Source organism: Nomascus leucogenys, chromosome 5, assembly GCF_006542625.1.
Source record: "Nomascus leucogenys isolate Asia chromosome 5, Asia_NLE_v1, whole genome shotgun sequence".
Taxonomy (NCBI): Eukaryota; Metazoa; Chordata; class Mammalia; order Primates; family Hylobatidae; genus Nomascus; species Nomascus leucogenys.
In genome coordinates, this window is record NC_044385.1 from 19009965 (window position 1) to 19032552 (window position 22588).

Consider the following 22588-nt stretch of genomic DNA (forward strand, 5'->3'; position numbering starts at 1 on the left):
TCAAGACATCATCTATGAACAAAGGATGTCTTTCCATTTATTTAGTCTTCTTTAATTTCTTGTAGCAATGTTCTGTAATTTTCAGTGTATAAGTCTTTTGCTTCATTGGTTAAATTTATTCCTAAGTATTTTATATTTTTTGATGTTATTGTAAATGCAATCATTTTCTTTTTTGAATTGCTCATTGTTAGTGTATAGAAATGTTACCGATTTTTTTGCATGTTGATTTTGTATCCTAAACTTTGCTGTATTTGCTTGTTATTAATAGCTGTAACAGGTTTTGTGTGTGTGTGATCTTCTGCATATAAAATCATGTCAACTGGGAACAGAAGTGGTTTTATTATTCCTTTCCTTTCTTCCTTCTTTTTCTTGCCTAATCGCTTCAGTTAGAACTTCCAGTACTGTGTTGAACATACGGCCCCAAATGGGAACCCTTGTTTTCTTCCTGATCTTAGGCTAAAAGCTTTCAGTCTTTCACCATAGAGTATGATACTGGTGGTGCATTTTCATATATGGACTCTACTATGTTGGGAAAACTTCTTCTTACTCCTTATTTTTTTGGCATTTAAAAAAAATCATAAATGGGTGTTGAATTTTGTCAAATGGTTTTTCTTCATCAATTCAGATGTTCATGTGGGTTTTTTTTTCTCTTCATGCTATTAATGTGGTATATTACATTGATTTAGTGTCATATGTTGAACAATTCTTACATTCCAAGAATAAACCCCATTGGTCATAGTGTATATATTTTTTAATATGTTGCCAAATTTGGTTTGCTAGTACTTTGTTAGGCACTTTTGTATCAATATTCACAAGGAATATTGGTCTGTAGTTTTCTTGTAATTTTGTTTTCTGGCTTTGGTATCAAAAGTAATGCTGGCTTTATTGAATGTTAGGAAGTGTTTTCTCTCCAACTTTTGGGAAGAATTTGAGAAGCATTGGTGTTAATTCTTCTTTAAAAATGAGTAGAATTCACCAGTAAAGCCATCTGTTCCTAGGCTTTTCATTTTTTTTGTTTGTTTCATTTTCAAAATGCATCACTTCATTTTCCTTATAAGGCAGCCACGCATTAAGCACGTGACAGTCACGTGATTTCTTCAGTGAGCCCCAAGGCTTCCATGAGCTTTCCTGGAGCCTATGGCCAGAAGAGTCCTGAGATTTCAAATATTAAAAGGTTTCTCCACAGCCACGAGTTCCTTTGATGTTTGGGTTATTGAACACAAACTCACTGGATACTTTGTTTTCAACATAGTCCGTTTCTGTTCCTAAAAGTGTTAGCTGTGCTTTCTTTTCGATGAATACTGACTCCATCTTGAATAACTTCTTCATAAGAATCTCCTTTTGTCTTTGTATATTCTAGAGTATAAGAAAGGCCGTTACAGCCCCTGGTTCAGACACCAGCATTTACATCTACATGCTCAGGCTTATCTTTAAGAAGTTGTTTTATCTTGTTTACTGCTGAAGGTGTCAGAGTGAAGGCAGCCCTAGTTGGCTGCAGTTTCCGCTTTCTAGTTTTTTTAGTTTTCATAGTTTTTCTAGTTTTTTAGTTTTTTTAGTTGCCTGGACTAAGGAAGCCGACATCTTCGCCGTCCTGGAGCCCTGGTGCCTCAGAGCCCGGTCGCCTCAGCCTGTCTCCATGGACAGGGCGGGCGCATTCCTGGTCTTTTCTTTCTTGGAGGTTTTTGATAAGCGATTCAATCTCCTTCCTAGTTATAGATCTAATCAGATTTTCTATGTCTCCATGAGTCAATTGTGATAGATTTTATGTTTTATAGGAATTTTTAAATTTCACTACTTTATCCAATTTATTGGTGTATAATTGTCCGTCGTATTCTCTTTTAATCCTTTTTATTTCTGTAAAATTGATGGTAATGTCCCCACTTCTATTTCTGACTTTAGTTATTCAAATCTTCTCTCTTTTTTCCTAAGACAATGTAGCTAAAGTTTTCTCAGTGTTGTTTTTTTGAATAATCAACATTTAATTTTGTTATTTTCTCTATTTTTCTGCTCTCTGTTTTTTTTTAATTTCTGCTCTAATCTTTATTATTTATTAATTATGTTCCTTTTGACAGCTTTGGTTTCAGTTTATTCTTCTTTTTATAGTTTCTTAAGGCATAAAGTTTGTTTGTGAATTTGAGATTTTTCTTCTTTTTTAATATGTTTAAATCTACATGCTTTTTCCTGGCATCACTTTTACTGAATCTCATAAGGGATTTTGAATTATAATTTTTTAATTTTAGATTCAGGGGATACGTGTGCAGGTTTGTTACAAGGGTATTTGTGTGATGCTGAGGTTTGGGCTTCTATTGATCCTGTTATCCAGATAATGAACACAGCACCCAATAGGAAGCTTTTCAGCCCTTGCCCCCTCTCTCCTCCTCTCCTTTTGGAGTCCCTAGTGTCTGTTTTTTCCATCTTTATGTCCATGTGTACTCAAGGTTTAGTTTCCACCTGTAAGTGAGAACATGAGACATTTGGTTTTCTGTTTCTGCATTAGTTCACTTAGGATAATGGCCTCCAGCTGCATCCATGTTGCTGCAAAGGATATGATTTTATTCTTTTTAATGGCTGCATAGTATTCCATAGTGTATATATGCTGCATTTTCTTTATCAAATACACAATTGATGGGCACCTAGGTTGATTCTGTCTCTGCTATTGTGAATAGTGCTGTGATGAATGTATGAGTGCAGGTGTCTTTTTGGTAGAATGATTTATTTTCCTTTGGGTATATACCAAGTAATAGGATTGCTGTGTCAAATGGTAGTTATATTTTTAGTTATTTGAGAAATCTCCAAACTGCTTCCCACAGTGGCTGAACTAATTTGCATTCCTACCAACAGTGTATTTGCAGTGCCTTTTCTCTGCAGCTTCACCAACATCTGTCATTTTTTGAAGTTTTAATAAAAGCCGTTCTGACTGATGTGAGATGGTGTCTCATTGCGATTTTGATTTGCATTTCTCTGATGAATAGTAATGTTGAGCATTTTTTCATGTTTGTTGGTTACTCGTATGTCTTCTTTTGAGAAGTGTCTGTTCATGTCATTTGCCCACTTTTTAACAGGGTTATTTGTATTTTGCTTGTTGATATGTTTAAGTTCCTTATAGATTCTGGATATGAGTCCATGGCCAGATGCATAGTTTGCAAATATTTTCTTCCATTCTATAGGTTGTCTGTTTACTTTGTCGATGGTTTCTTTTGCTGTGCAGACTCTTTGGTTTAATGAGGTCTCACTTGTCAATTTTTGTTTTTGTTGCAATTGCTTTTGAGGACTTAGTCATAAACTCTTTGCCTAGGACAATGTCCAGAAGGGTATTTTGTAGGTTTTCTTCCAGGATTTTTATAGTTCAAGGTCTTACATTTAAGTCTTTAATCCATATTGAGTTATTTTTTGTATATGGTCATAAGTAGGTGTTCAATTTAATTCTTCTGCATATGGTTAGCCAGTTCTCCCAACACCATTTATTTAATAGCAACTTTTTCCCATTGCTTACTTTGGTTGATTTTATTTAAGATCAGTTGTTTGTAGTTGTGTAGCTTTATTTCTGTGTTCTGTGTTCTATTCTGTTGGTCTATGTGTCTATTTTTGTGCCAGTACCATGCTGCTTTGGTTACTGTAACCATATATAGTTTGAAGTTATGCATCCCATAAGTTTTGATATGTTGTGTTTCATTATCATGTATCTCATTTCTTTCATTACTACCTTCTTTTGTATTTAGGTGATTTTTTGTAGTGATACATTTTGATTCCCTTCCCATTTACTTTTGTGTATATTCTATAGATATTTTCTTTGTGGTTGCCATATGTGGTTACCATATATAACCTCCTAAAGTTATAACAATCCGATTTAATTACCACCAACTTAACTTCAATCACACACAAAAACTACTCTTACGTAGCTCCATCTTCCCCTTCATGTCATTAATGTCACAGATCATAAATGACATCTTTAAACACTGTGTGCCCAATAACATAGATTTATAATCATTTTATCCCTTCTTTTTTTAATCCCAGTAGAAAATAAGTTCAAAATTATAGAAATACTGGCTTTATACTTGCCCATGTATTTACATTTACAGAGATCTTTATTTCTTCATATGGCTTTGAGTTGCTGTATAGTTTTCTTTAATTAAAACTTCAAGGGCTCCTTTAGCATTTCCCATAGGATAGGTAATGAACTCCTTCAGTTTTTGTTTATCTGGGAATGTCTTAATTTCTCATTTTTGAAAGACAATTTTTATGCATATAAAATTCTCAGTTGACAGGTCACTTTCCTTTCAGTACTTTAAGCTATCTGCACATTGCTTCCTGAGATCCAAAGTTTCTAATGATAATTCTGCGATAATCTTAGGGAGCATTCTTTGTATGTTATGAGTTGCTTCTCTCTTGCTAGTTTCAATATTCTTTCTTTGTCTTTTGTCAGTGTCTTGGTATGTGTCTTGGTATGGTTCTCTTTGAGTTTATCCTGCTTAGAGTTTGTCAAGTTTCTTGAATTTTTGCATTCATGTCTGGCATCAAATTTGGGGAGTTTTTAGCCATTTTTTTTTTCAATTTTCTTTCTTTCCCTTCTTTTCTCTCTTCTACTTCTGGGACTTCCCTAATGTGTGTTTGTCTGCTTAATGGTGTCCCACAAGTCTCTTAGGCTCTGTTCACTTTTCTTCATTCTTTTTTCTTTCCATTCCTCAGACAAGATAATTTCAATTGTCTTGTCTTCAAGTTCATATATCTTTCTTGTGCCTGTTGAAATTGAATCTGCTGTTAAATACATCTAGTGAAATTTTCATTTCAGTTATTGTATTTACAGCTCCAAAATTTCTGTTTGGTATTTTTTAAAATTTTGGTCTCTGGTAATATTGTCATTTTGCTCAGCTATTATTTTTCTGATTTCCTTTAGTCATTTGCCCATGTTTTCCTTTAGTTATTTGAGCATCTTTAAAACAGTTGTTTTAAGGTTTTTGTGTCGTAAGTCTGATGTCTGGGTTTCCACAGGGATGGTTTCTGTCAATATCTTTTTTTTTTTTTTCATTTTTTACTTGAGTGAACCATGTTTTCCTGTTTCGTTGTATACCTTGTGTTTTTTGTAAACATTGAGCATCTCACTGTTACAATGTGGTGACTCTGAAAGTCAGAATCTTTTCCTTCCCCAGAGGTCACTGTTTTTGTTTTTGTTTTTTTTTTTTGTAAAAATTGTTGAAGCCTGTGGCATCCATGTCTGAGAGTTTTTCAGACTGTTTTCCCAAGACTATTCCTTGTCACATGTAATCACTGAATTCTGTATTCTTTTAGTTTGTATTCAGCTAATGCTTTGACAGAGATTTCCTTCAATGCTAAGGGCTCTTGCAGTCTTTTCAGATGGCCTCTGTGCTAGAGCACTCTTTCAAGACTAGCGAGGCTTATTCAGACCCTAGGGATCAGCTTCAGGTGAAAGCCTCAGGCTTTCTTCAGACTTTTTGAGCCCGTGTCTTGCCTGGGCATGCACATGGCTTTCTAAATTCTCTCGTAACAGCTGCTTTTGAGTGTCCTAATTTCCCTAAGAGTCTTACTCCAGCTTCTCATCTGGGCCTTAGATGGTCTACTCTATGGCACCACTCAAAATCTCTTTCCCAGGCCATGAGCCTATAGTGATCTTGCAGCTTTTATTAACAGTGTCCACCTATTTTTCCAGCTGTGTTCTGAGTTAGGTAACACAGACTAGTGAGTCAGTCCTTCACTTATCTCCCAGACAGTTTAAAAGAGATGTATATAATAATTTACAAGTAATATCTGCTCTGATTCTTCCAGTTTACATGGAGGAAATTGGAACAAGGCTGGCTGCTGTGTTTCAAGACAAAGACTGCTGCCACACCAGAGAGAGGATGGGGCCAGGGTGAGTTAAAACACAAAATTTCCCTGCCATTTTGAAGATGACTTTTTTTTGACTGGGCCTTCACTTGATTGCTGTAAACCTTTGACTGTTTTCCAGTGCTGTGACAAAATTGGTTCAGAAAGTTTCTAGGTTTTAAAAAATGTTTCTGTGGGGAAATGCAAATTAGGAGCTTCTTAGTCTATCATTTTGCTGATATTCCAGCGTCAACAAAGTCTTTAATCATGTGTATTAACACATAGATATTGTCATATCTATTTCACCTGAATGCCTCCTCAGATCTTTGTGGAACGAAGTAGAGAATAAACACATAAACCCTTGGACAGGCTGCTGTGTATTCAGGGACCATCTGCAAGGACACTCTACTGCAGGTGCCTGATCAGACTTCAAACTGATATTTTTGCTGAGAAGTTGAAAGAGGGAGATTGTAAAGGGGCCCAAAGTCCTTCTGGAGAAAAACTATTGTGAGGGTATGTCTCTCCTTTCCTTGGAAACTTTACTCAAAACCATTTAAAATTCTTCACAGCTACTTTACCAATCTGGTGGAAACTTCGACTTTAGTGTTATTATTTTTTTACCCATTGGTGGTGTAACACACAAGTATGTATGTTACGAAGTGGGCAGAGGGGGGATGACTAATTATTTTTCCTTGTCCAAAAGGGCAGAGAAATTCCCCCCTCACTCTGTCACTCCCCCACATTGATCAATCCCCTCTTTACCTCCCACTTTAAAAAACTCAGCATCTGGCCTCATTACTCCCTCTAAGGAGCTCACAGTTTGGTGAACTCCTTCCAACACCCTTACAATCGCTTGTGGGGAAGGTCTTTCTACCCACCCTTCCTCTCCTGCTGGTTTTAGATCTAAAGGGCTTTACATTTAGGATCAGCCTTCTAGTTAGTTGAAGAACTGGAGAGAGAACAGAGCTTGGTGGCTTCCAATGGGCTCCAGTGCCACCTGAGTCCAAGTCAATTAAACTCCCACCATGACCAAGGATGGTGCCCAGAACTTTCCTTTTGAAATGTGTAATGCAGAGAACACTGAGAAAGTTGCAATGCAGGAGGAAAAGTCAATCAGATGGGCTCCACCTTTCCTGTCATTCCTGTTTTCAGTGCCCCATCTGCTGCCAAGTAGCAATTTGGGAGTTTTTGAAAATGAGTGTTAAATGGAAGAACTAATGGAAGAAAAAGTAGACAAGGAGAAGGGATAAAGGAAAGAGGATACCCTTTCTAACAGGTAGCTCCTCTTTCCTCTTGACCTGACCTTGTGAGACAGTGAGACCAAGGAGTTTCTGGGGTTACACTTGGGCATTGTGGCCTGAAAATCAGACAGACATGGAGTAGGTGTGTGAAACATTAAAACAAGTGAGAAAAAAAACCTAAGCTCGCAGAGGACAACTCCCAGTGCTGCGGGAACACACTTCCCAGATGAGGACTGGTTGCAATGACTACTCGCAGGACCTCAGTTTGCATCTTTCAGTCCCAGCCCCCCAGGGGAATCAGAGGAGGGAAGGAAACCTCCCTAAGATGTCTGTCTGGTCAAGGCTGCAAGGCCTTCTGGTTTTCAGTTATGAAACAAAGGCATTTAAAATGTTCTCTCCTCACTTTCTCTGAGAGCCAGGGTCTCTTTCCTGGAACTGTGGGAAAGAGGAGCTGCTCCAAGCCCGCAGATGTACATGATTACCAGATGGCCATGACAACTGGGAGATTTTTATTTGACTTGCTCCCACTTTCCCATTTCACAGGTGGGAGAGCAGGCTCAGAGAGTGAAGTGGTTTTTCCAATTTTATAGAGTAAACGTCTGTTGAGATGAAGGCAAGACTGCTGATAGCAGGCCAGGCATGTATGCTGTCTGATTAGTGCATCTGTCTTCCCCCCTACTCGTGTATCTTCCCACACACTAGCTCCAGTCAAATGAATTAGCTATGAGGTCAACAAACCCATGCTTTGCCTGCCTGCAGAGTGAAAAAGGTAGAGGCACATCCCCATCAGAAAATAGGGCAAAACTTCCTGGTTTAATCAGGCTGACTTTGGTGCACAATCTCAAGTAAAGGGTGGAGTTGTTTCCTTTTCTTTGGTAGCCGATGTTGTCTTTGCAAAGAAATAAACCAAAAAAACCACAGGCAGAGCTCCTGCTAGTATGTGAGTGCTTGACCAACCAACCAATTCATACACTGGTCTGGTTTGGCTATTTACATGTGTAAGGTCTTTCCCCACAGGATTGATATACAGACAGTGGGTTTGCAAATCCTAGCTCCTCTGCGTGTGATGGAAGGATTTGGAAATCCCAGTTGGGGTGTTCTGCTGTGAAAAATTTATCAAGGTAGGACTATGCCTAAACATTTAACTCTGAAAAATGGGCCAGCAAACAGAAATACCATATGTGAGTTTCCTATTTGTTCCTTAGCTCAGGATTATTGGTGGTTTCATCCTTACTCCACAGTACACCCCTCCCATCACTTTTTCATACTCATTTAAGTACAGAATTAGTCAAAACTGATTTAAAAGTTATGACTCAGAGGACGGGACCAGCTACCTGGGCGTGGAACGGAGGGTCCTATGCTTGGTTTAATGCTTGGATGTTGCTGTCTTGAAATTCTTAGTAGTTTTTGGACAGGTGCCTAGATTTTCATCTACCACTGGGCTTTGCAAGTTATGAAGCTGGTCCTGTTGGCATATATGACTTCCAATTTCAGCTCAAACTTGTGTTGTGACTTTGGCCAAACTACTCTTTTTGAGACTCTGTTTCCTCATCTGTACTCGCCACAGGGGCAGTGGCTGCAGTAGTTATTTACTACTAAATTCTCAGCCCTTACCATGGTGCCTGACACAGGTAAGTGCTCAATAAATACTTGTAGAATAAATGAATTAATGTCAAAGAAAACCTGCTGCTTAAAATTTGAGAAAGGATGCTGAATTACAGAAGTGCATTTCTTAAGAGCTATAAAGACAAACATATTGAATGGCCATTATGAAATAAAGATGACGGCAATATCACTGATCATCTGTTTCCTGATGGCTACTCTGGTAATTTACTAAACAGTGGATACAGAGAAAAGAAAACAGCCTTCAGTAGATATAGCCGGGACTGATGCCAGACATCTCATTGAATCTTATAAATTCTTCATCTTTACATAAGTGTGCATGGAGAAAGGCTTCTCAAGCCATAAAGAAAGCTACAAAGAAAGCTCTGGATATTGCGTTTCAGGCCAGGGTCTAGTTCAAATGCAGTCTGGGAAAAGTCCCATTTGGAAAAGCTGTCTGCTTGCAGAATTTTATTCCCCATTAGTACTTTGGTATCACTCAAAACACAGGCAGAACTGAAAGCTGGGCCTGGAAAGTAAGAGGACTTCTCGTAAGGATGCCTCCAGGCAAAAGTGTGGGTTTCGACTGGATAAAAACTAAACATCAGCTCCAGCAAATCTGGGAGGCATTTGGTAAATGGCTGAATTGGACCCTGCCTCAAGACTTCTTATTTTTTCTGCTCCCTTTCCTACCCCAGGGTGTGTCTCAGAGACAGAATTCAGGGTGAGCTTTTCTCCTGAGCTGCTGGGGGATATGGGCACAACCCCACCTGAGAAGTGAGCATGGAGCTCTGGTTAAAGCATCCAAGCTTTTGAGATTCAGGGCTACAGTTAGAAGGGGAGGTCAGAGATCACAGTAGTTACTGGTTATTTCTCACTTACCAGGTGTCATAAGTTCTTCATGTGTATCGTGTTTAATCCTCAAGACTCCTAAAGGAGCTATTATTACACCCTTTTTAAAGGTGTGGAAAATGAGGCTCAGATAGGTTAAGTAATTTGACTTAGTTGATGCATTTATTAGTGGTAGATCCAGGATTTGAACCCAAATTGCTCAGGGTCTAAAGTAAGTGCTTATTCTCATCTACGACTTGCCTCTTTGATTTTGGGATTGGCTATGGCTTGCCAATGGAATGTGGGTGGGCATGATGTGGGCACTGGCTCTAAAAGTGCTTGCCATGAGAGCATGAGTAACCACTGCTCTTCAGGCTCAGCCCCAGCTGGGAGATGTGAACAGACTGGAGCCAGCTATGAAGCTGGAGAATCTCTGAGCTGCGGGGTCATTTGTTACACAACACCATTGCATTAACACAGCTTGTTTTTTTCACGGGGAAAAGACAATCGAGGTGATATACGTATCAATTCAATAAATGTTTATTGATTACTCTGTGCCAAGTACTGGGCTTGGTTCTAGGGAACACAATAATCAGTGGATCAGACACATGCTTCCTTAGTCTCGTTTGCTGATTTACCCTTCTCTACCTGACTTTCAAATGTTATTGTGAAGGTTCCATTCTAGACCCTCATATGTCTCTATATTCTTCCCAAATAATCCTATCCATCTATGTCCATGGCTTCAATTCCAACCATATCTGTAGCTGTCTCTTTCTTTCTGAGCTCTAGATTGGCATAGCTAATCCAATTTTAACTGTCTGCTTTCCTTTGCCACTGGGCATCTACAGCCCCTTTCAAGCTCAACAATTCCCAAACTAAACTCATGCTCTTCCTCCTCCTAATTTGGGTCATCTCCTGTCGGTAACCACAGAGGAAGTCCTGTCCCCATTATCTGCTGTCAGAGTAACTCATACTTGTCCTTGGTAGGGCTTGCCAAGGTTAATTAATTAAATGCAATAGCTTAGATAGTTAATTGCTTGTCTTCCTCGTGAGAATGTAAACTCCTCCAGAGCATCCACAGATCTGTATGTGATTGTGGACACTCACCTATGGAATAAGGTCCAAACTCTCACAGCTTTCAAAGCTCACTGAGATCTGGTCTCAACTTAACATCAAGCCTCCATTTCTCTGCTCAGGCAACTAACACACTTCACCTACTATTGCTCTTTCCCTGGATAGGGAGACACGCACGTGTAGGAGGAAAATGACCTATCACTGAAAATGCACCAAGAAGCTGGTGTACTTGGCCTGGCCTGCTGGCTCTGAGGAGCTGCCCATTCTGAGTCCCTTCTTCAGGGACAGAGTACTATGGTGCTCCTCTTTACCACACTGTCTCCCATTATCCCCAGCCCTTTCTCCTCTAGCCTGTCCCTCCCGCTTTCCAAACTATCACTGTGCAACAAAGAAAGAGAAAAAGGAAATGAAGCAGTTGAAGTGGAATTGAATCCTGGAAATCTGCAATTGCAGAAGGAAGGGTGGGGCTTGTGCTCCAACCCCCTCATGTCAGAGTTCATGGCAATCCCCTGGGGCTGGTTTTTTACCTTTTATCCTTTAAAAATTTTAATGTACTGCAGATTCTAACCTTATCCATTCCTGGAAATCCCCTCATTTTACTTCTTTTCCCAATGGGCCCATTTAAATCTTGGCTTTGCCATTAGCAATGTTTGAATCTGAACAGCTTTAAGGTAAAGTGATCCCTGAAATGGTTCAAGTTAACATTTTCTTTTGTTTCAAAATTTCTTGCTTATTTTTTCCGGTTAAGACCCCAGTCCAAATCCCACATTTCAGATAGCACATCTGAGCTGCAGTCTCAGAACAGTGAGCTCATGTGCTTTGTTTGTCTTGGCTCAGCCTGCCTGACCTAGGCAGGGACTTGGTGTGTATGTAGGGGAGTAAGGGAGTGGGGTTTGGGGCGGGGGCGGGTAACGGCAATAGATTAGAGTCATAACGACAGCCCAGTCCTAGCCCTTGTTAAGCACAAGGCTGGCCAGCCTCTGGGGGCTCCAGGACCTCCTTCAGGGAAGCCCAGCAACACCTTGTTGGTCCCTTTTTGGCCCTGATTTGCACCTCTGTGGTCTTTGATATTGGCTTATGTTCTTTTTTAGAGACAAGGTCTCATTGTCACCCAGGGTGGAGTACAGTGGCACAATCACAGCTCACTGTGGCCTTGAACTCCTGAGCCCAACCAACCCTCCCACTTCAGCCTCCCAAGTAGCTAGGAATACAGACCCGCACCACCATGCCTGGATAATTATTATTTTTTGTAGAGACAGGGTCTCACTGTGTTGCCCAGGCAGGTCTCGAACTCCTGGCCTTGAGTGATCCTTCTGCTTCAGCCCCCCAAAGCACTGGGATTACAGGCATGAACCACCGCACGCGGCCCTGGCTCATGTTCCTCTTCTGTTCAACCAGGACAATGGTGGTAGGTGGTTAGAGACAGTCTGAGCAGATGGGGAGGCAGATGAAGAATCTGATGCATCCCCAGAGATCTTTCTGTCCATTCTGGTGGGCAGATGTCATGGCCGTCCCCAGGGTCTAGCCCAGGCCTTAGCTCATGGCCCATTTAGTGCCTGCCAAGTACAGGTCTCCCGGATGTATAGTAGAACCTGACTATTGCTAGCTGGCTGTCCTTTTCTGTGGAATCTGCCTTCCCACCCCAGTTTGAGTCTTCCCTGACATCCATACACCTATCTACAGCCCTCTGCTGCTGTTGCCAAGGAACCCCCAGGGCCCCATGAAGGCCCTTCTTGCCTCTTCCCACTAAAACCTCTGCCATCTCCACAGTAGCAGGGGCCTCGTTAGCCAATCTGAGAGTGAAGCAGCTTTGTTGTCTGGGGAAATACCCTAGGTTCGTTGTCTCGAGCCGACAAGATTAAAGACATGGACACACATGCACGGAGTAGGTTTAGGTTTAAGGAGCGGAAAGTTTAATAGACACAAAAAGAAGAGAGAGAGAGAGAGCTTCCTCAGGCAGAGGAAGGGGGCGCCCAAGAGGGTTTCTAAGTTTGGGGTGGGATGCAGTTGATTATATAGAGGGGCTTGAGGAGGCGGTGTTTGAGTTACGTAGGTCCCAGGGGATTCGTTTGACCAGGTGTGTCATTTACATAGCCTTCAAAGAAACTGGCCCTCCCACCCTAATCTTTTATTATGCAAATGTGGCCTCAACCTGGTGGTGCCATGACACCTGCACAGGTGACAACAAGGAGAGGGAGGGGAAGTCACCATGTTGGGATGTACTTGGTTTCCAGGTACAGCTGCTGGCACTTACACGTGTGACCTTCCAGCTTGCTTATCTATGCTTGCAGCTTGGCTTTTGGGCTGCTTTCTGTTAGAAATGCTTTGGGGGCCACTTTTTATTAAAAGGAAATTCCACTGAGAACTCTTTTACCCATGCTAACTGCCTAAAATAATTTCTTAATAACTCCTGTATCATTCATGCTGGTTCCATAGACTCAGGGTCTCAGGGCACAGAGAATTTGGGAGCCCATGGTGCCTCAGCCTCTAGATCCCAGGTCCTGAGGGCAGTTAGGGATAACTGCATTTAGGCTGGGAATGTAATGCCATTCCTACTGCAGTTTGAAATTTGTGGGCTGGCATGGAAAGCTATTGCATGGGGCCTCTCACACAGCACTCAATAAACCCTAACAAACCTCATGATAACCTCTTTCTACATGTGGGACCATTTGTATCTTTCAAAGATCTTCCATGGAACTCTCTGGAAATACTAAAATAGAGATCTTTGTAAGGGCCACTGCACTTTAGTCTGGGCAACATAGCAAGATCCCATCTCAAATAATAATAATAATAATAATAATAATAATAATAATAGTAGAGTTCTTAGAATCTAAGAGTGGAATTCTGACCCTGGCTCTGTCATGGCACAGTGTGACTATATCACACACAGCTGCTCTGGGTCCTGCTTTTAGGATGTGTACAATGAGCGGCTTGCCTAGCGTTGCTGGTTTTCTAATAAACCCTGACCACACAGAGGTGCCTGGGGAGGAGGAAGGGAGGGAGAGCTCTGTGCCGTCCTTCCAGCTCCTACAGAAGAATCTGTCTTAATCAGGCCTCCCCATAAGCTTTCATTTGAAAGAAAGTTTTGCACTTAGAAAGTAAAGCTCAGAAGCTGCAGGACTAGGAGAGTACACCAAGACCTTCCCAGCTCTAACATTCTGGAACTGAGCACCACAGCCTGGCATGTGACAAGCTGGCATTGCATTCCCCTCAAAGATGTCACCTAGCAAAAAGCCGACTCACTCATAGGAGTTAAATGGATTCTTCTAAGGGAAGACAACACCAGTAGCTAACTCATTACTGAGCAGGCTGAATAACACTGATTGTCAAAGGAGCACGTCTACTGGTCGCAAAGTGCCATATGGCTGATTGCGTCTAATAAAATGAGCTCATGTTGAATTGACAATCTGTATATGTCTCTGTTGTCCCCAAAAAGACAGCTGAAAATGATTGAGGGCTGCAAGTATTTGGTGACTGCACCATGGATACAGTAATTTAACTCAGCTGTCACTAAGCTTGTGCCAGATTTGGCCTAGCAGAGATTATTGTGTTGATGGGGCATGTTTCTTGGTGTGTCTCACTACAGGTGATGGGGTCAGGCCCAGCTGAGGGGTGCACATGGACTCCCCAGCAGGGGCAGTGTATGGCTGTGAGGGCTGCTCACACATCTCTAAGTCCTCATCCATTCCTCCTTTTCCCACGCCCTGCCCATCTCCTCCCACCAGATACAGTGCCAGGTGGGGAAGGCAAGTGAGGATGGTGGGGAGGGGGGTGCAGTGGCAAAGGCCCCCCGACACAGTCTTCTTTGTGACTTGTGGCTGGAGAACTCCACCTAGCACCTTCCTTCTGAGCTGAGCTCCAGCCTGGGCCCCAGTTGCCCCGAGTCCTGGTTAGAGTTCAGAGCTGCAGCTCAGGGTGGTAGCTGCAAGCGCCATGTGGCTACTTAGCACTCTAAATGTGGCAATTCCAAACTGACACTGAATTTCAAACCCTTGGTACTAGAAAAAGAGGCTGTAAAAATCTTACAAATTTTATACGATTGCATGTTGGAATGATAATGATTTTGATATATAAAGTATATTGCTAAAGTTAATTTCACCTGTTTCTTTTTATTATCATTTCTTTTTAGTTAGCCACTAGAAAATGTAAGATGACGTGTGTGGCCCACATTATAATTCTGTTGGGTGCCACTGATCTAGAAAGGATTCGATTTGTAAAGGGGCCCAGATGGACCATTTCAGGGGATTCGGCAAGTGTTTGCCGAGCACCTTCTGTGTGCAGCTCATCTGCTGCACAGATGGCTGGCTGAGCTGCTGGGGGAGGTGGGAGGTGGGGTCGGAGCAGGGAGCTGCCCCATTGGAGGAGCGTGGGGAGCAGTGCCCATCCCTGAGCGGAACCACGGACATCTTCCTCAGGAAGCACTTGGAGTGTCTGGGCCCAGCACAGCCCGGAACCCTCCCAATACCTCTAAGGTTACAAGTAATTGTCTAAGGCCTACGTTATTCCTGCACGCCCAAGCACAGCCCTCAGCATCTCATGGGAAAGGAGAGCCTTATCTCCAAGATGCACTTTGAAGTTTAAAAGTGGGGGTGACCAGTGCAGTGCTGGTTGGCCTCAGCCTGTCATGGGGGCTTGGGAGAGTTTTCTTCTCTTTCTTCTCTTCCTCCCTCCCCTTCCTCCCTTCCATTCTCTTCTCCTTCCTTCCTTTCATCCTTTCCTTCATTCCTTCCTTCCTTCCTCCCTCCCCTTCCTTCCATCCTCCTCTCCTCTCCTCTCCTCTCCTTCCTTCCTTCCTTCCTTCCCCTCCCTCCCTCCCCTCCCTGCCTCCCTGCCTCTCTCCCTGCCTCTCTCCCTGCCTCTCTCCCTTTGATGCTTAAGGCTAAGCACAGGAAGAGAGAGCTCCTAGGAACATGAAAGCTGAAGATAAACCCCAAAGCCTCCTTTGTCTTCCCTTAATCTGCTTTAAGCTCCCACCATCGCAAGCCTAATTGAGTTAGTTCTTGAGTGAAAGGGAGCTTTGGTGATGTTAAACTGTTATTTAATCACAAGTGGCAGGTGGGATGTGGGGCAAAGGGCAGGAAAAGTGGGTCTGTGGGAACGTAGAGCTGAGCAAAGCCTTCCTTCCTCCCCTCGCATCAGGGAAGGCCCGTGATGCCCTTTCATTAGTATTTCAGCCAGTGTTTTCCAAATTGCTGACCATAAACCGTTAGGGGATTGGGAAATCAGTTTAGTGGATTTCAACGAGCATTGTTGAAATGTGGGGGGTGGTGTGGCCTGGGAAGAGTAGAACAGAAAGTAACAGAAGGCTTTGCATGTAGTGAAAGGAAGTATTGCTTCCTGAAATTTTGACTCAGATGTGAGTGTGTGTGTGTGCATGCACGCATGAGTGTGTACACTTAATTGCAACAGAAAATGCACTTTTTGCTGTGGGTCATGAGCAAAAAAGTTTGAAAGCTTCTCTCTGATGCTCCTAGAAATAGAGTACCTTCTGTGCATGGATCAGGAGAAATGATAGGCGACAGAGGATGGGGAACAGGAATCCTTGGCCGTGTGATAGAAAAGGCTGTGGGGAGGGGGGAGGTGGGAGGTGGGAGTTGGGAGGTGGGAGGTGGGAGAAGCAGCAGGGCCTGAGTGCCCGGGCCTGGACAGCCTGTTAGACTTCATGGCCCCGTGGTCTGTTTGCTGCTGTACCTGCAGCAGGGAGCAGAGGCCAGGCCCCAGGGGGCATGTGGCCCCACATTCTGAAAATCAAATTAGTGGACCAAGGAATGGAAGGCCTCTTTGAGGGGCCCTGTGCCACATGTATTCACCTGGGATCGGGGGAGGAAGGATGACAACGGAGAGAGTGTTCTGGGAGGAAATTCAGTCCTCACCTGAGTAGACTGTCTGTGGGGACTTTGCAGAGGCTCAGCGTTGCAGAAGATGACGTTTCTATTTCCATTGTTAAAGAACCCGTCTTGGCCGGGTGCAGTGGCTCATGCCTATAATCCCAGCACTTTGGGAGGCCAAGGCGGGTGGATCACGAGATCAGGAATTCGAGACCAGCCTGGCCAATGTGGTGAAACTCTGTCTCCACTAAAAATACAAACAATTAGCTAGGTGTGGTGGCGCAGGCCTGTAATCCCAGCTACTAGGGAGGCTGAGGCAAGAGAATCACTTGAATCCAGGAGGCGGAGGTTGCAGTGAGCTGAGTTCATGTCATTGCACTCCAACCTGGGTGACGGAGCAAGACTCCATCTCGAGAAGAAGAAGAAGAAAAAAGGAACCCCTCTTATTCTTTCGCCATTCATATTTTATGTGTATAATAGTCAAAGAATATTATGATGAGCACTGGGATTCATACTAACTCATTCTATTGCTAAAACGATTTTTTCACTGAACTTTTTCTTTTGCTTCCTCTTAAATAATATCACTATTAAACCAAAAAAATCAGAAAGTGAGCTATTTGGGAAAAAACAAGCACAAAGATGAACTCAACCCTGGTTGAAATATAGCCCTGGGGAAGGGAACTACTTGATCTCCCAAAGCACAAAGATCGGCGACTTTGTAGCACTTTGAGTGTCTGGGCCTGGCAGGCAGCTCCGAATGTTCCCGTTGCCTCTAAGGTTACAAATGATTGTCTAAGTCCTATGTTACACCTTCATACCCATGTACGACCCTCAGCATCTCATGAGAAAAGAGAGCTTTATCTCTAAGATGAACTTCGAGGTTTAAAAATAAAAGCAGACCTGCCGTTTCCCAGGGCCGCTGTTGAGACTGCGCAGAATGGGCTATTTCTTTACAAATAAACAAGCATCTCACAGGCTGACCAGCTAACTGGCATTTCAGGTGGTTGCAACCTCTTCCTTTGAGGCCTACCCAGGTGAAGGGACATTTACTTGGGTTTAGCATGTTTGCATCTGAGGAGAAATTTTTAAAAGCATTTTTCTTATGGAGAAAGGGAAACATTTTGCTATTTATTTATTTATTGATATTTTAGAGATGGAGTCTCACTCCGTCACCCAGGCTGGAGAGCAGTGGTGTGATCATAGCTCACTGCAGCCTGGACCTGGGCTCAAGGGATTGTCCCGGGAAACTGTTCTTTTCAAATGGCAGGGAGATAGAAAATGCTGATGATCCACAGTGCTGCTCAAGTTTAGAATGCAACAAAGAAACAGCCAGTTGTTGTGAAATTATTCGCCAATCATTACACACAAAGACAGGAAATTATTTATAGAAAAAAACCCAACACAATTTCTTTCCCCAGTGTCCCAGGAGACGAACCGGGGAAGGTAGTGCAGGGACGAGCCCAGCAGTGAGCTGTCACCTGCGGCGCTGCTCAGCCACCTGCTGTCTTCAGTGGCTTCCCCTTCAGGCGTGGGGCTTTCTTCCTGCCTGTACCTTAGTATCCCGGCAGGATGAAAGCAGGTCTGAGACAGATGTTTCTGGGTCCTGGTGTTTCTCTTTGCCCTGCCCTGGATTTAGTATGCACATATCCACATTGGCTGTTGCTCCCAGCCCCAGGGCCTATGTCCTGCGACCTTTCTTGGCCTTTACCTCTCATGGCATGAAGGAGGGAAAGGCCCAAAGAAGCGAAGGCCCAGTATGAGCCAGGTGGCTGGGGAGGGGTTGAGCGGGCTCATAATTAGGAAGATGACAGACAAGGATGCTGGCATCCTTCACACTGTTGTGCTGTGTAAGGTCCGGCTCACAGTGTGACCCTGTCACCCCCAGAGGACCAGGACCATTGAGCGGCACCTTCTGACTGGCACAGCTCCTTTGAGGCTCTCAGAGGTGCAGGTTTTCCTCCAGGCCTGGTGGCTCTTCCTGGAGGGGGTGGTGCTGCCACCTTCTCTAGCAGTCCAGGGTCTACACAGTGGGCTTGGTGGGGCCCAGTGTCCTCGGGTCACAGCTCCCAGCAGAATTCTGCTTCTTTGCTGCCTATGGTAGCTCCTCCACCGGGACCGGCCAGTGCCAGGAGGGTGGAGTGGGTCCTGGAGGCAGGAACGGGGTAGCAGATCCCTGGAGAGCTGAGCCTGAAGGGACCATGGGCCAACTTGGGAAGTAAAAAGAGCAGCAGAGAGGCTGGAGCCCAGGTGTGGGTCTCAAGTGTGGGTCTCAGGGCAAGTGAGGGGGTGTGTCCCCAGAGGGATGGGAAAGTGGGCGCAAGGCTGAGTGAAAGCACGTTGCCAGGAAGAGCCAGGGGATGGAGAGGGAGCCAGAGAAGCAGAGGACTCGTCTGCTGTCCTGCTGACCTGCTGACCTGCGGGTCACTGCTGTTCAATCATCAGAGCTGCCTAGAAGCTACTTGGTTGAACCCAGGAGCAGAATGGGAAGGACCAGAAAGGAAGTTCTTCTCCTTCTCGGGGACCCTGGAAAAGGATCATGGGCATGGCTGGGCCAGGCACCACCATGACGGCATCAGCCTCAGGTGGAGCAGGTCCTGGTCAAAGAGCTCCGTGGTCCAGGCCAAGCTGCTAGAGCAGAGCCCGAGGCCCCTGGCAGTGCAGTGTGGGTATCATCAGCACACACTGGCTTACGTTCTAGACTCTACGTTCACTTTAGAGGTGAGGCAATGGAGACCTGGAGACTTGCCCGGGGCCATAGAGAGTCGGAGGCGCTGGTCCTCCAGAGCCCATGCTCCCTAATCACTCCCCAAGGTCTGCAGTGATCAGATCCTGGAGACACAGTGACGAGACCTTATCATGCTTGTATTGTTAAGGACCCAAACTGAGCTAAATGGCCAACTGAAAGATGGATAGATAAATTCCAAGGATGCTCTCCTTATGGCAATGCCATTTGATTTGCTGGTGTATTTATATATTTGGGGGATTTTTAAACCTCTGAATAAGTATATAAATTTTTTACCATGCTCATCTGAGGAGTCCCCAGGCCTGGGAAATAGGGAAGGACTGTGCAATTTGCTGTTTCTTTAAGGAGTGGAGCATCTGCCACCATTCTGTGTCTGGCTGCTCTCCCAGAACCTGGTGCACTGACAAGGCCAGGCGTGGCTCACGTCCACATCCCAGGAACTGCCCTGCCCTGGGTGCGTTGATGGCGATGTTGGACGTGAAAGTGGCTGTGGGCCTAGTGTGCACACTCTCCCCTTTAGAGAAGTGGATGCTGGGAGTTTTATGTTGCCCCATGCTCCATCTGGCGGGACCCAGTCACCTGGATGCTGGTGTGGCCTGGGCCGACCGAGTTTCTGTATCAGCTGCCGTCTTAGTGCTCTAAGATTTGCCAGTTCCCTTCCTGGGCTGATGGCCTGCAGGCTGTGCCGGCTGTCTCCATGGGAGCAAGGCTGTGGACTGCTGTGTGTCCTAGAGAGGAAGTGGACTACTGAGTTATGTGCTTACGACAGCCTGTGGTTTCTCTGTAGGCTGCAGCAGACCCAGCAGACAAGCCAGGGAGACCCTCCTTGCCTCTGCTCCATGCCCTTCACCATCCTCTGATTCTGTCCACCTCACAAATGAGAAAACCGAGGCTCCCTGAGGGTCAATGCATTGATCAAGGTTCAACTGCTTGGAAGTGGCATATCCCAAACTCAAAGTTAAGCTTTTTTATGCAAAAGCTGGTGCTATACTGTTGTACCAAGTACCTGTTTTATCTTGTGAGTAATTCTGCTTTGGCAGGACAGACCGGCAATCTAGAAATCGTTTCTTAGTGATGCTGAAGGGCACCTTGTTAGAGTCTTTTCCTTCATGACCAGAGTGATGTGCCTGCCCCAGGGAGCTCCTGACCTGTCCCTGGACTAATCAATGATGTTTGCAATGAATTATCCCACCCAGGATTTCCTTCCCCAAAAGAGGGGTTTTGCAGGGGCTCTGCTGTTTGGATAAGGAAGTGAGTCAAGGTAAGGTTAGAAGCCTCTTGATCTGCACAGAATAGTGCATTGTGGGCTCTGGCTGCACCCTACAGGGTGGGGACCCAGGAACTTCCTTTTCTGTATTGCTTGTTTGCAAGGAAAGGGCTCCTATGTCATCCATAGAGACCAAGCAGGTGATGACAAGTGTTCTTGCTCCCATCATGGGTATCTCTGGCCTGGACAGCCAGGAAGAAAATAGTGATTAACTTTGCACCAGCTTTCCTTTCTCTGGTTGATTTGTCAAAAATGCTCTGACTTTCCCTTTTGTTCTGTTTGAGGAAATTTTAGCAGGAGGAAAGATTTTGTCAGGCTGAATTGATCCAGTTGTGTTTCCAGGGCATCCAAGCCTCTCCCTGCGGCCCTGGCCCGCCTCCTCCCCATGCACCAGGCTCTGGTTCCGGGGTACTCCTCCTGCCATGGGGCCCAGGCAGCAGCTACAATGCATGCTTTGTTCAGGGAGCCCTGGGGAGGCAGCTGGCTACAAAAAAGTTCACCCACTAACTGGGCCTGTCCTTGACATCTGGCTTCTCTCCTAGGACCTCACTTTCCCCAACTTCAGTGGGATTTTGAATTAATGAAATTATAGCCCTTTGAACTGACTTGAGAATTCTCTCCCAGGCTCAAATTACATCTCCACTCAGTGTGTCTAGATGGCTCCAACACTTTCACAGATCATCCCCTCCCAACCCCTAGGAGATCATCTACATTGCTGTTTTCCATTTGTAGAAGAATGTGATTCAAAAGAGCCTACTGCCTGAGACAGTGATAGCATGTGTGCATTTATTGAGAGCACTATACTAGGCATTTTATACTAGTTTTCTCTAAAATTCACAACCCATAAGGTAAATAATGACACAATATCCCAATTTTTCTGACAAGAAGACCAAGGCTTTTGTCTACAGTTACTCAGCTAGAGGTGGCAGAAACTAGATTCGAACCCATATCCCTCTAATGCTAAAGGCTGTGAGGCTCCACAATGTCCCTCTAAGTCACAAGTTGTCTGTGAGTGTATAGTTACAAACACATGTGGACAAAAATTTCTGATAGTAGCATCTACAAATGTCACATTGAGATGTGAAACAGGCCTCTAATAAATCAAATCGGGATATCTTCCTTGCTTCTCACCTGGCATGATGCTGGGTTTGTGGCAAGATACAAATATGTATAAAGTTGGCCTCCTGTTGCCTCAACACAAGATGCCTTTACGTCCTCAAATTGCTATTACTTAAGTTAAAATACATCACACAGTCTACTTCAGCCTGCTTCAGGTCAACATTGTGGTTGTCACAAGGGCCAGCCTCAGAGGTAGACAGACTTTAGACCTTTCAGTCTTGCCCCCAGTGTCCTTCTTCTCTCACTGGGAATTTCCCTTTGATATTCCCACCCAATACCCTTGCCCTGGATGGAGTCATATTCTCTGAAGTATCTTCCATTCAAGGGTCCTAAGAGTCAGGATCATTCCTGATGGAAATACATGCCCAGGAAAAGAAAATCAACCCTCAATGTGATCTAGATCCTTTAGATCTAATTTCCACTTTTTAAAAAAATCCAAGGGTCAGAAGGACATGTTAAATGACACCATAAGAATATAGCAGCAAGCCCAGACTGGGGGGAACTGCAGGACAAACGACCTGGTTTCTTCTCCAATAAGGATTTGTAAAGGGAAAAAAAGGCCAAGTGTAGATGCCTGTGCCTGTAATCCTAGCGCTTGGAGAAGCTGAGGTGGCAGGATCGCTTGAGCTCAGGAGTTCAGCCTGGGCCACACAACGACACCTCATCTCTACTAAAAATTTAAAAAATATTCACTGGGCATAGTGGCACCCACCTGTAGTCCCGGCTGTTTGGGAGCCTGAGGTGGGAAGATTGCTTGAGCCCAGAAGTTTGAGGCTGCAGTGAGCCGTGATTGTGCCACTGCACTCCAGCCTGGGGAACAGAATGAAACTGTCTCAAAAAAAAAAAAAAAAGAAGAAGAAGAAAAATGGGGGAAGGACTTATAGAACATGTAGATAGAAAGAAACTTCAGAGACAAATCAACCAATCTCAGTATATGAATCTCTTATTAAATCCAGAGTCAAACAAACGAAGTACAAATTACAAGACAATTGAGAAAATGCAAACACTGGCTGGGTATATTATGAGACTAAGGACTAACATTAATTTCTTAAATAGTAAGAAT

At 44.1% G+C, this 22588-nt stretch overlaps 1 pseudogene; it reads right to left on the bottom strand.

Moving 5' to 3' along the window:
• Nucleotides 1-1167: 1167 nt before the first annotated feature.
• On the bottom strand, nucleotides 1168-1651 carry LOC100600426 (annotated as a pseudogene).
• Between the last annotated feature and the right edge of the window lie 20937 nt (nucleotides 1652-22588).